Raw genomic sequence first — 13,060 nt, forward strand, 5'->3', positions numbered from 1 at the left:
ACTCCATTTGGCATCATGGATTATTTTACAAATTAATTGAAAGCGGTGTGGGTGGAAAAACATATGACATTGTAAAATCTATGTACTCAGGAGCTAAGTGTGGCATCAAAATAGGATCCAAAAGAACCCAACTCATCCCCCAAGAATGTGGAGTAAGACAGGGCTGCTCATTAAGTCCAACTCTATTTAATATATACATCAATGAGCTAGCAAGCATACTTGAAAAATCATCAGCTCCTGGACTCACTCTACATGACAGTGAAGTCAAATTCCTGCTCTTTGCAGATGATCTTGTTATTCTTTCACCAACAGAAAAGGGACTCCAGACTCAACTAGACCATCTTCAAAACTTCTGCCAGACCTGGGCCCTGGCTGTTAACACAAATAAAACAAAAATATTAATCTTCCAAAAAAGATCCGGATACCGGGGAAGTCAACCCATATTTAGATTAGGACCTATTGAAGTCGAACATGCACCAGATTACACCTACCTAGGCCTTAGAATAAATAATAAAGGATCATTCAACATGGCAGTGAATGAATTAAGAGACAAGGCACGCAGGGCTCTTCATGCCATAAGAAGACAAATTCCCTTCGAAATCCCAATCCAAATCTGGCTAAAACTGTTCTCATCAGTAATAGAACCAATTGCCCTTTATGGCAGTGAAGTGTGGGGCCCACTTGGAAATCAGGACCTAGATAAATGGGAAAAACACCCAGTTGAGATCCTGCATACTGAATTTTGTAAAGCCATTCTAAAAGTCCACCGGCACACAACTAATAACGCATGTAGGGCAGAACTAGGCCAATACCCTCTCCTGATAAAAATTCAGAAAAGGGCAAACAAGTTCATCAAACATGTAAGCCTGAGTGACCCAAACTCATTCCACTATAAAGCCCTGAAACACCAAGAGTTGAGCAAAGATAACTCCCCTACCAACCTGGTCTTCAGCCACCCTCCTCCAGAGACATCCAACACTTTAAAGGCCAAATACCAGGCAACATCCACACAAAATGTTTGGATTAACCAAACCCCCCAAAACCTAAAAGACATTTATGACGAATATTGGCAATCTAAAACACAATCCCAAAGCAAAATGCAATGCTATCTGACCCTAAACAGGAAATATACACTTGCACATTACCTAACAAAAATAAAAGAGACAAATTTGAGATGCACACTACTAATGAAATACAGACTCAGTGAACACCGTTTAGCCATAGAAACAGGAAGACACAAAAAGACATGGCTTCCAAAAGACGAGCGTCTATGCCAGCAGTGCAGAGATGATGTTGTTGAAACTGAATTACACTTTTTAACTGAATGCCCAAAATTTGAATCAATTCGCAATAAATACTTCCCAAAAATGAAAGAAAAAATCCCTGATTTCTATGACCTACCAAACCCGAATAAAATACTATACCTATTGGGAGAAGACACAGACAGCTGTATTACTGCTGCCCAATATATCCTTGCCTGTCACCAGCTGAGAGACACTGAGTGATTTTTTGTATGCATATGTGACACACACAGACACACACACACACACACACACACACACACACACACACATGCACCCCTCTCTCACAGCCACAGCCACATACACTAACTCAACACAGTCCCCTCATGTTGTATATACTGTACCATACTTGAAGTTTCTACTCAGTCCACTTTAGATTTGTGCCCTGATGTATTGTATTTCTGTAAGTTTGTTGCCTATGTTGAGTCACTCAGAACTTGAACTTGAACTCGATATGTTGTACTCAGACACAGACAAAAAAAAAAAAAAAAAATGTTCTTTACACTTTGTTCATGTACCCCTATCCCTTGTATATACCTGTATAATTGCTTAGATCCTGATACTGTACTTTTATGTAACAATTGCTTTGGCAATACAAGTGTCATATTTGTCATGACAATAAAGCACCATTTGAGAGAATTTGAGAGAGAGAGAGTGTGTCTGAGAGTGAGAGAATGAGAGAGAGAGAGAGTGTGTCTGAGAGTGAGAGAGAGAGAGTGAGAGAGAGAGAGTGTGTCTGAGAGTGAGAGAATGAGAGAGAGTGCAAGAGAGTGAGAGAGAGAGTGTGTCTGAGAGTGAGAGAATGAGAGAGAGAGTGTGTCTGAGAGTGAGAGTGAGAGAATGAGTGGGGAGAGAGATGAAGCAGATCACGTTGGGATTCTTGCAGCATTAAGCTTATACGAGTTTTTGGCAGAAAAAGAAATAATCATGATCATGCTTAATAAATCATAATTCATAATGATGTGCCCACCATACCTAATGCTTTAGGTGATGTGCTGTTCATGTATGAGGTCACTAATGACTGACTATGAACTGTGAATTCCTGATGATTCATGAGGTATTAAGGAATGAAGTAATCATAAATCATTAATTAATTAATGCATGAATTCATGATAATTAATGTACCCTTATCGTAAAGTGCTACCAAAAAAAGTAATAACAAAACCCAGTGTGGCAGAGCTGAGGGGTTATTGATTCTAGACGACTACGCCATCTAGGGGATTGCGCCCCAAGAAGTTTAGTTTTAAAGGGGTGGTTACTCTCAACCAATGACACAGGTTCGCATGTACATCAAGAGACTGGAGACGTGATTTACAAAAAAAATACAAAGTCTTTTTATTAAGAGTTTGACAAAGTACTAACAGAGTGATCACTCCTTAAAACACAAGCGGATATGAGCAGTTATAAGATGTTATAAGATGTGTGGACCATGGGGGCGCAGGGCCCGGAGAGACTACTCAACTGGATAGTGTGGGGAGAAACAGGGCTGTAGCTTACCACGGCAGGGGTAGACTGAAGAGGAGGGGGACGGGTCCAAAACCACACCACACGTGAACACAGCAAGATCAAAATACAAAAGAAAAAAAGCAAAACCCTGGATGTGTACAAAATAGAAGACCAGTGAGGAAAGGGCTCCACCACCGACCCACTGCTCGAGGTCAAACAGCTCCTGTCTTCCACACACACCAAGGGAGAGAGAAAGAGAAGGGCAACAATGTTTAGTGAGGGCAGGAAGGTCACAAAATGGCTAGTTGGACATAGCATACAACAATGTGTAGGACACTTAGCTTTTATGCACACAGAGCCCTGGGCCTTCCACTTAGTACTAGGCGGGAGGTCCCTGCATACTGCCCCAATGGTCCACTGCAAGACACAATCACAAGATTCCAAGGCCCACGCACACACACATGCACATGCACCCTAAACCGCAGACGAACACACACAAGCATGCACCTCCCGCAGACGAACACACACAAGCATGCACCTCAACCGCAGACGCACACACACACTCACACACTCACAAGCACCCCAACCACAGCCACAAACACACGCGCACACACACACAAGCACATAGTCAACTCTCCTATTTAGGAGTGAAATGAAAAAAAGAAAATAAACAAACAAAAACACACAGCGTGAAGACAATGGACACAAAAGTAAGGCTAAACCATATAGCAACAGGCGGTGGTGATAGAGGCGAGTACAGTCTAGCCCAGTATCATTTGGACACGTTAGAACATGCAGTCATAACACATAGAATACACAGTATACTGTACAGCAAGCGGCTTCCCAGGTGGCACGGCCGGGGGGGAAGCTACCTGACTGGACAGCAAAGGTTAGCCTACGGTAGAATTTATGTGGAAACAAAGCAGCAGTGGCGAGGCTTATGTGCAGCCACAATCTGGAGCACCGCACAGGCTTCAGTTAAACTTCACCGTCTGAAATCACAGAGGAGAATTAATACAAGCCAAATACCTCTAAATGCAGAAACTGAAATTAAGAGTAGGCTACATACCTGGAAGCACAGCTAATCCAAGAACATGACAGGAAGGGCTACCGAACAGTGCTAAAACCAGACAACAGGCAAACAAGGCAGATTAAACCCCCCGGAGATAATCAACGGGGTATAAAAAACGTCCGACATAAATTAGGAAGATCGGTATACCTTAATGACACGATTCCAGTGAATAAACGCTCAAGGCTGGACGTGCAAACAGTCCACTGCCAAGCGAGGATGCGCTCTAAAGCAAGGAAGCATAAACTAATGATGCGGTCGCACAAAAGCATAAACAGGTGTCACGACCGCATCAAACCGCGTGTGACTTTAAGAGAAAGCTTACCTTGTAGTAGAACGATGCAAGAGACCCAAGCAGTAAACCTAGCTCCAGTAAGGCCAAACCAAACTGCCCGCAAGCCACCCAAACACGGAAGCTAGCTCCTCCAGCGACAATGGGAGAACGGAAGACGCACGGTCAGCTGATATCTAGCCGTATAAATATACTCAATGTAGGGGCCGCCCCCTTCATTAACGTACCCACCTCCAATCTGGCAGCTGCCAGAGGGAAACAGGGAAAGCACAAGCTACCCTGCTACAATCCACCCCCCCTTTTTGTGTCGTCGGCCCGACGATAGTAAATTCAACACAAAGGGTTGAGGCGGAACACGGCAATTACAGAATCCCTTGTGTTGACTGTGGCAGCCGGTGTGGATTGGAGTGTTGCCCCGCATTACCTCTAGGAGTACGGCGTGGCGCTGACTCACAGCCTTCGTCAGAGTTAGTGACTACTGTCAGGGCAGGGTTACCTTGCCCTTGTTCTCCGTCGCTACTAGGAATCACTCCCCTGGAGGTTTGATCCGGTAGGTCAGAGGCCATTTGCCACTCTGAGGCAGACGGTTGCTGCTCCTCAGAGACAGCCACCATCGCTGCACCGGGGATTGTTTCAGGTGGATCAGGGTTCGCTTCCAACTGAGATGTGGATGCTCGTGACTGTTCTGGGACCAGCACAAACAAATCACCCTCGCAAACCTCATGGGGAGGTGAGGAGGGTGTAGCTATCAATGATGTCCTGGTACATGGGCTTAGTTCAGGGTGGCCCCTTTCCACCCTTGCCTTCAAGAGAGTGCGGTGAACTTGCCTCTGCTGCGATGGGTCCTCTACTGGGGCTATAGTGTACACTGCACCCCCTGCTGCCGGTGCCCTAACCACCTGGTACACTACTGGGCTCCACAGGTCCTGGATTTTATGTCTCCCTCTCACACTCACATTGCGGAGATACACCTGTTGACCCTGCACCAGTGGTGTGCCATGGACATATTGGTCATGGTGGGCCTTCCGGCGATCAGCAGCTATCCGCAATCGCTCCTGGGCTCCCTCAAAGCCTACCTGGAGACGGGACTGGTGTTCAAGGATCCAATCATGCACTCTTCCAACCCCTGGTTCCTGCACCCGACCCAGTAGGAAGTCGATCGGGAGGCGCGGCTCTTGCCCAAACATAAGGAAGTGAGGACTCTCCCCTGTGGCTTGATGGGGGGTGGTGTTATAACAGAATAACAGCTGAGGAAGACAGGACACCCAATCCCGCTTCTTAGTCACAGGCAGAGTGCGCAGGAGGCCATGCAAAGTGCGGTTGAACCGCTCGCACTGGCCATTACCCTCTGGGTGATAAGGGGTGGTGCGGGACTTCCGGACCCCATAGAGGTCACAGAGCTGATGAAGGAGTAAAGACTCAAAACTCCGACCCTGGTCCGAATGGATCCGGGCCGGCACCCCAAACCTATAAAACCATTCTAACACTAGAACTTGGGCTACAGTGTTAGCCCGCTGATCCCTTGTGGGGATGGCCACAGTGTACTTAGTAAACACGTCGGTCATTACCAGCACATGCTCCACCCCTGAAGCAGAGGGTTCCAGTGTTGTGAAATCAATAGCTAAGACTTCATTCGGGTGAGCTGCCAGCAAATGGCCCATGAAAGTGCGGGCAGGCCGTTGCGTGTCCTTGGCCAGTTGGCACCGGTCACACTCCTGACACCAACGCACCACTTCTGTAGTCATACCTGGCCAATAGCAGCGTGAGCGGAGCAGCTCAGATGTTCTCTCAACGCCTTGGTGACCATGATCTTGGTGTAACTGGGTGAGCACCTCTTGCTTCAAGGCACTGGGCAGAACCAGCTGCAATACCTCCTCACCGCCATCTGGGCGGAAAATACGACGGTAGAGCACACCCCCTTGCTCCACCAGGCGGTCCCATTGTTGTAGCAGGGTCAGGACTGACTTGGAGAGTGTGCGACGCTGGTCAGCACTGGGGCGTTTTTTCTGCCTCCAGAAGCCCAAGACCTTCCCCAAAACTGGGTCTGCCTGTTGCAGGGAGGACAAGTCAGCTAGGGTGTGCCCCGGGAAGGCAACGACCAGATTTTGACTGACAGCCACTGACGGCCCTTGTTCAATAGCCTGCAACAAGGAGGCTGGAAGAGAAAGTCCTGGGGCCAGAGAGTCAGGATCTACATCTGGCTGGTACTGTCGTGACAGTGCATCAGCATTGGTGTTACTCTTTCCTGAGCGATACCGAAGCTGAAAATCAAACAGGGCCAGTTGGGCTGCCCAACGCTGTTCAGTGGCTCCGAGCTTCGCGGAGGTCAGGTGGCTAAGGGGGTTGTTGTCTGTAAAAACAAGGCACTTATTCCCCAGCAAGTATTCTCGAAACTTCTCAGTCATGGCCCACTTGAGCGCCAAAAATTCCAACTTCATGGAACTATAGTTGATGGTGTTGCGCTCAGTGGGCCGTAGACCACGACTTGCATATGCTATTGGTCGCACCCTGCCCCCTTGCTCCTGGGAAAGAACAGCTCCCAGCCCCCCGTAGCTGGCGTCCACCTCTAAGATGAACGGAAGGGAGAAGTCAGCATAGGCCAAGACAGGGGTGGTGGTTAACTTACCCTTCAGGGCCTCGAAGCTGGCCTGACAGTCATTGGACCAAGCCTGTGCAAAGCCCGCCTTGGGTGGCCGGGACTTACTGCCCCCGTAAGCTGCTACCAGCTTATGTAGGGGACCCGCTAACTTAGCGAAACCCTCCACAAAGCGGCGGTAATAACTGGCGAAGCCCAAGAATGATCTCAACTCTGAGACATTACTTGGGCGTCGCCACTGTGCCACTGCCTCAACCTTGCTGGGGTCAGTCGCAACCCCCTGGTCTGAAATGACATGCCCCAAGTAACTGACCTCCCGCTGAAAGAACGCACATTTGCGCAACTTGGCCTTCAACCCCTCTTGGTTTAGCCGGCCCAGAACAAGCTCCAACCGCTCTAAATGTTGAGATACAGTAGACGAAAAAATTACGATGTCGTCTAAATACAGCAGCAAAGAGTGGCACTGTTGATCACCGAAGAGGCGTTCCATAAGCCGCTGGAACGTGGAGGGAGCGTTACATAACCCAAAAGGCATTCGATTCCACTCGAAGAGGCCAAATGGGGTGCAGAAAGCGGTCTTAGCTTTATCTCCCTCCGTGACCGGGACCTGGTTATATCCACTGGCCAAATCCATTGTGGAAAACCACTTGGCCCCAGCCAAAGCGTCCAGCGACTCTTCGATGCGGGGCAATGGGAACGCATCCTTCCTAGTCTTGGCATTCAGCTGACGGTAGTCTACACATAAGCGCAGGCTACCGTCTTTTTTCTTAACCAAGACTATAGGGGAGGCAAATGGACTACAGCTCTCTCTGATGACCTGTGCATCCAGGAGCTGGTGAATGTGGGCTTTTACCACCTCGTACTCGGATGGGGGTATTCGCCGGTATCGCTGACGGATAGGCACCTCATCAACCAGCGGAATATCATGCGACAGCAATTTTGTGCAACCCAGGTCACCATCATGAGCAGAAAACACTGTCTGGTACCGTTTGAGCAAAGCTTTGACCTGGCCCCGCTCTGATGTAGACAGAGCTGGCAGTTCCAAGGCCTCAATCTGTTCCTGTATGCTAGGTGCAGGTTCCAGAACTATCTGGGAACTGACTGTGGCCGTAACAGACGGAACTTCAGTTACTCCAGCCGGCAAGCTGACTACGTGTGCATGCTGTAAAGTGCCTAGCAAGGTGCGTGGGAAGAGAAGGACATCTGCGGTACTCACATTAACCACTGGGATAGAGGCGGTACCACCAACTACCCTAACTAGTGCAGGCGACGCCAATAATCCAGCTGGTAGACCAGACTCTGGAGGCTCAAACAGCACCATGCCATGGGCATATATGCTCGAACAGGTAGACGGAATAAGCTTCATAGTTCCCCCGGGGACTCTAAATGCTCGCCCACCACGAACTTTGACAGGACTCAGCTGGCCAGATGGCAACTCAACCTCTACTCGATGACATTGTTGCAAGGCCTCAACCACGAGGGTGGGAGCCTGCAACACCGAGGTAGCTTTAAACAAGGCGGGGCCATGCTGACCGAACAACTCGCGATAACACCTACCAAGCACATTCATTCCAAGCACCCCAGGTACCCTGGAGCCCATGGGGCCAGGAGGATCTTTCACAATCAAGATACCACAACCTGGGATAGTCTTACCACACAGTTCTACCTCCAACTCTAGGTAGCCGACATAAGGGATAGACAGTCCGTTGGCTGCACGGAGCTGCAGCCATTGGCAGGACCGCATCTGGTCCTGACCCTGTGGCTCAAAGTGTCTTAAAAAGAATGTCTCTGTAACTGTCGATACCATAGAACCTGTATCTATCAAGCAAGGAACCAATACACCTCCAATACACACATCTAAATGAGGGCAAGTAGACATTAGGCTAGATAATGTACCCAAACTACCACTCACTCTCTCGGAGTCAACAATGTCCCCACCTAAGCTGTGACTCTGCAGCCCAGGGGGAACTAGTTTCCCGACTGTGAGGGAGGCTGAGGCCTACCACTAGTTGAGGGGACTGCTGAGGAGGGGGAATATGAGCGGTGAAGGGCCCTTTCCCCATCACACTCACGGGCAAAATGCCCTGGGCGGTGGCATCTCCGGCAGATGATAGGCTGGTCACGCAGGGGACGACGAGGCTGCTGGACGTCGCGCAACTGTGCAATGCTCTGAGTCATCTGGTCTAACTGCCGTTGTTGCTGCTTTAAGATCTGTTTTAACTCGTCTAGCTCTGACTGCTGGGGCCCGCTACCAGCTGGAGCTTGTGTGGTTCCTTGAACTGCATACTGAATACCGTAGGTGGAAGGAAGAGAATGGCTACGGCTCCTAGCGCCTCCTGGTAAACCCTCCCGTTCCCACCTAATAGCCTCAGCCCTGAGTTCTATCAGTGTCAGTAGTGGCTGGCGGCGTATCAACTGCTTCAACTCTCTCCGCAGAGCTCCGTCCAAAACGTGCTCTGCAAATTGGTCGCGCAATAAGACATCAGCATTGAGTACTGCATGGGGAGCCTGCCTCTTAACTTTATCCATTAAACTCAGCAGTGCCAGAGAAAACTCCTGCAAGGTTTCTCCCTCCTGCTGTTTACGGGAGAAGAATGCCTCCTGAAGGGATATATATGACTGAGAACACCCATACAACTCTGTTAGGATGCTAATAATCTTATCAGGATCTCTACGGTCTTCAAGAGGGCGATATTTTATCTCCTCCCTCGCTTCTCCCACAAGGTGGTCGAACAAGAAGTCAGCCTGATCAACGGTGGAGAGGCGCCGGACGCGCATACAGGCTTGTGCTTCCTCTACCCACTCTGTTACGCTAATGCCTGACTTAGCACTGAAACTTGGACATTTGCGGTCACGGGGGACAAAGACCAACCTCTCAGAGCCAAGGGCCTGACCACCATCATTCACTCGGGATCCTGTCGCATTAGGACCCTCAGCTGGAGTGGCTGCTAGAGGGTCTGCCGGAGGCGGGAGGTCACTAGAGCGGCCTGAGTCAGGCTGGGGAGTTGCTGTTCGTTCAAGCCTCAGCCGCTCATTCTCAGCTTTAAGCTGTGCCACCAGGTCCCTGAGTTCCTGTAAGTCTTCCTCCATGACCAAAAAGTAAGGGATTTAACTTACGCTCACTGCAGCTAGAAGCGGTCCTGCAAACCTTGTACTGGAGGAGCCGCCCTCTAGACGGCGAACTTCAATTCTGGGAAAGGCCACTGCTGCTTTGTTTCTAAAGAAAACTTAAAGGCACATCCACCATTCATACACAGAAGAAAAGGGAAAAGTATTCCATACATACACAAATAAGACCAGGTGCGTCCTAACAATACCACAAAAATGGGAACCACGTCTTAGTACCTTGATGTATCCTGCCGACTGCTACGCCAAAATGTGGCAGAGCTGAGGGGTTATTGATTCTAGACGACTACGCCATCTAGGGGATTGCGCCCCAAGAAGTTTAGTTTTAAAGGGGTGGTTACTCTCAACCAATGACACAGGTTCGCATGTACATCAAGAGACTGGAGACGTGATTTACAAAAAAAATACAAAGTCTTTTTATTAAGAGTTTGACAAAGTACTAACAGAGTGATCACTCCTTAAAACACAAGCGGATATGAGCAGTTATAAGATGTTATAAGATGTGTGGACCATGGGGGCGCAGGGCCCGGAGAGACTACTCAACTGGATAGTGTGGGGAGAAACAGGGCTGTAGCTTACCACGGCAGGGGTAGACTGAAGAGGAGGGGGACGGGTCCAAAACCACACCACACGTTAACACAGCAAGATCAAAATACAAAAGAAAAAAAGCAAAACCCTGGATGTGTACAAAATAGAAGACCAGTGAGGAAAGGGCTCCACCACCGACCCACTGCTCGAGGTCAAACAGCTCCTGTCTTCCACACACACCAAGGGAGAGAGAAAGAGAAGGGCAACAATGTTTAGTGAGGGCAGGAAGGTCACAAAATGGCTAGTTGGACATAGCATACAACAATGTGTAGGACACTTAGCTTTTATGCACACAGAGCCCTGGGCCTTCCACTTAGTACTAGGCGGGAGGTCCCTGCATACTGCCCCAATGGTCCACTGCAAGACACAATCACAAGATTCCAAGGCCCACGCACACACACATGCACATGCACCCTAAACCGCAGACGAACACACACAAGCATGCACCTCCCGCAGACGAACACACACAAGCATGCACCTCAACCGCAGACGCACACACACACTCACACACTCACAAGCACCCCAACCACAGCCACAAACACACGCGCACACACACACAAGCACATAGTCAACTCTCCTATTTAGGAGTGAAATGAAAAAAAGAAAATAAACAAACAAAAACACACAGCGTGAAGACAATGGACACAAAAGTAAGGCTAAACCATATAGCAACAGGCGGTGGTGATAGAGGCGAGTACAGTCTAGCCCAGTATCATTTGGACACGTTAGAACATGCAGTCATAACACATAGAATACACAGTATACTGTACAGCAAGCGGCTTCCCAGGTGGCACGGCCGGGGGGGAAGCTACCTGACTGGACAGCAAAGGTTAGCCTACGGTAGAATTTATGTGGAAACAAAGCAGCAGTGGCGAGGCTTATGTGCAGCCACAATCTGGAGCACCGCACAGGCTTCAGTTAAACTTCACCGTCTGAAATCACAGAGGAGAATTAATACAAGCCAAATACCTCTAAATGCAGAAACTGAAATTAAGAGTAGGCTACATACCTGGAAGCACAGCTAATCCAAGAACATGACAGGAAGGGCTACCGAACAGTGCTAAAACCAGACAACAGGCAAACAAGGCAGATTAAACCCCCCGGAGATAATCAACGGGGTATAAAAAACGTCCGACATAAATTAGGAAGATCGGTATACCTTAATGACACGATTCCAGTGAATAAACGCTCAAGGCTGGACGTGCAAACAGTCCACTGCCAAGCGAGGATGCGCTCTAAAGCAAGGAAGCATAAACTAATGATGCGGTCGCACAAAAGCATAAACAGGTGTCACGACCGCATCAAACCGCGTGTGACTTTAAGAGAAAGCTTACCTTGTAGTAGAACGATGCAAGAGACCCAAGCAGTAAACCTAGCTCCAGTAAGGCCAAACCAAACTGCCCGCAAGCCACCCAAACACGGAAGCTAGCTCCTCCAGCGACAATGGGAGAACGGAAGACGCACGGTCAGCTGATATCTAGCCGTATAAATATACTCAATGTAGGGGCCGCCCCCTTCATTAACGTACCCACCTCCAATCTGGCAGCTGCCAGAGGGAAACAGGGAAAGCACAAGCTACCCTGCTACACCAGCACTATATATAGTAAGTGCCAGTTGAACTTCGACAAGGTCCATATTAGTCTGCAAACATTAAAAAGAAGATCCAGAGGGAGAGAGAGAAACTAACACTATTCTTGTAACGTTAATGTTTTTAATATTTTTACTTTTTCGAATTAATCACAATGATTAACATGTTAATTTTGACAGCAGTAGTTTTAACCTCCACACCGTGCTAGCGGATTTGTCTGAAGTTGGAGGGTGGAGATTTGTGTGTGTGTGTGTGTGTGTGTGTGTGTGTGCGTGTGTGTGTGTGTGCGTGGGGTGATGGAGCTTCAGGTCATTAAATGATGCGAACAGAGGACAGGATTGGGACACGGTTGGCACGGCGACGGCACCTCGTCGCCGGAGCGATGTATTACCCTTGTGCGCTGGGTTCTTGAAACATGTCTTTAATGTCTCTCCTTATGGATCAAATAAATCATCTATGGATGGAGGGAGACATCTCAGAGAAGGAAGAGAGAGGGACAAAGAGAGAGTGAGAGAGAGAAAGAGAGGGGAGGACTGGGGACAAGGCTGGCTGAGGTAGAGAAAAAGAGAGAGATAGAGGCAGAAAAAAGAGAGAAAGAAAGAAAGAAAGAAAGAAAGAAAGAGAGAAAGAGAGAGATTAAGTGTAAGGCAGCTACTGTATATGTAAATAGAGAATGAAGAATGGAAGCAATAAAGACAAAAGACACAAAGCTGTGTGTGAAAGAGACAGAGAGATGGAGAGAGAGAGGAAGACTCTTGAAGCCTAAAAATAAGAGAATTCACTGAATAGAATATGGAAACAAAGGATGAAGAACAAAAGGTAAGAAACTCAAAGAAAGAGAAAAGGAACAACTGACCATCTGAATGTGCCACTGAGGGAGAGGTGAAGAAAGAGAGGAATAAAGAGCTTGAGGAGGAGTGTGAGAGAGAGAGAGAGAGAGAGAGAGAGAGAGAAAGAGAGAGAGAGGGGGAAAGAGATGCGGGCCAGGGTGGAGGGATGTGAGGGGAGAAGGTGGCAGGTGGCGGGGCGAAGCCACTGAGCTGTCAGGATAATT

The 13,060-nt window shown here is 48.5% G+C and overlaps 2 long non-coding RNA genes across 2 annotated transcripts; both read right to left on the reverse strand.

Moving 5' to 3' along the window:
* Positions 1-3,273: 3,273 nt before the first annotated feature.
* Positions 3,274-4,241, reverse strand: LOC143127959 (uncharacterized). The gene is made up of 3 exons (XR_012987746.1): positions 4,142-4,241; positions 3,967-4,042; positions 3,274-3,867 (listed from the first exon to the last, which is right to left on the reverse strand). It is a non-coding gene; the product is annotated as an uncharacterized LOC143127959 (long non-coding RNA).
* Positions 4,242-10,884: 6,643 nt separating this feature from the next.
* LOC143127960 (uncharacterized) lies at positions 10,885-11,852 on the reverse strand. Its single transcript, XR_012987747.1, has 3 exons — positions 11,753-11,852; positions 11,578-11,653; positions 10,885-11,478 (listed from the first exon to the last, which is right to left on the reverse strand). It is a non-coding gene; the product is annotated as an uncharacterized LOC143127960 (long non-coding RNA).
* Positions 11,853-13,060: the final 1,208 nt, after the last annotated feature.

The sequence above is a fragment of the Alosa pseudoharengus genome, unplaced genomic scaffold, assembly GCF_046254945.1.
Source record: "Alosa pseudoharengus isolate Yale_2024_CS ecotype anadromous, Long Island Sound unplaced genomic scaffold, YU_APseudo_1.1 YU_APseudo_1.1_scf_17, whole genome shotgun sequence".
Classification (NCBI taxonomy): Eukaryota; Metazoa; Chordata; class Actinopteri; order Clupeiformes; family Clupeidae; genus Alosa; species Alosa pseudoharengus.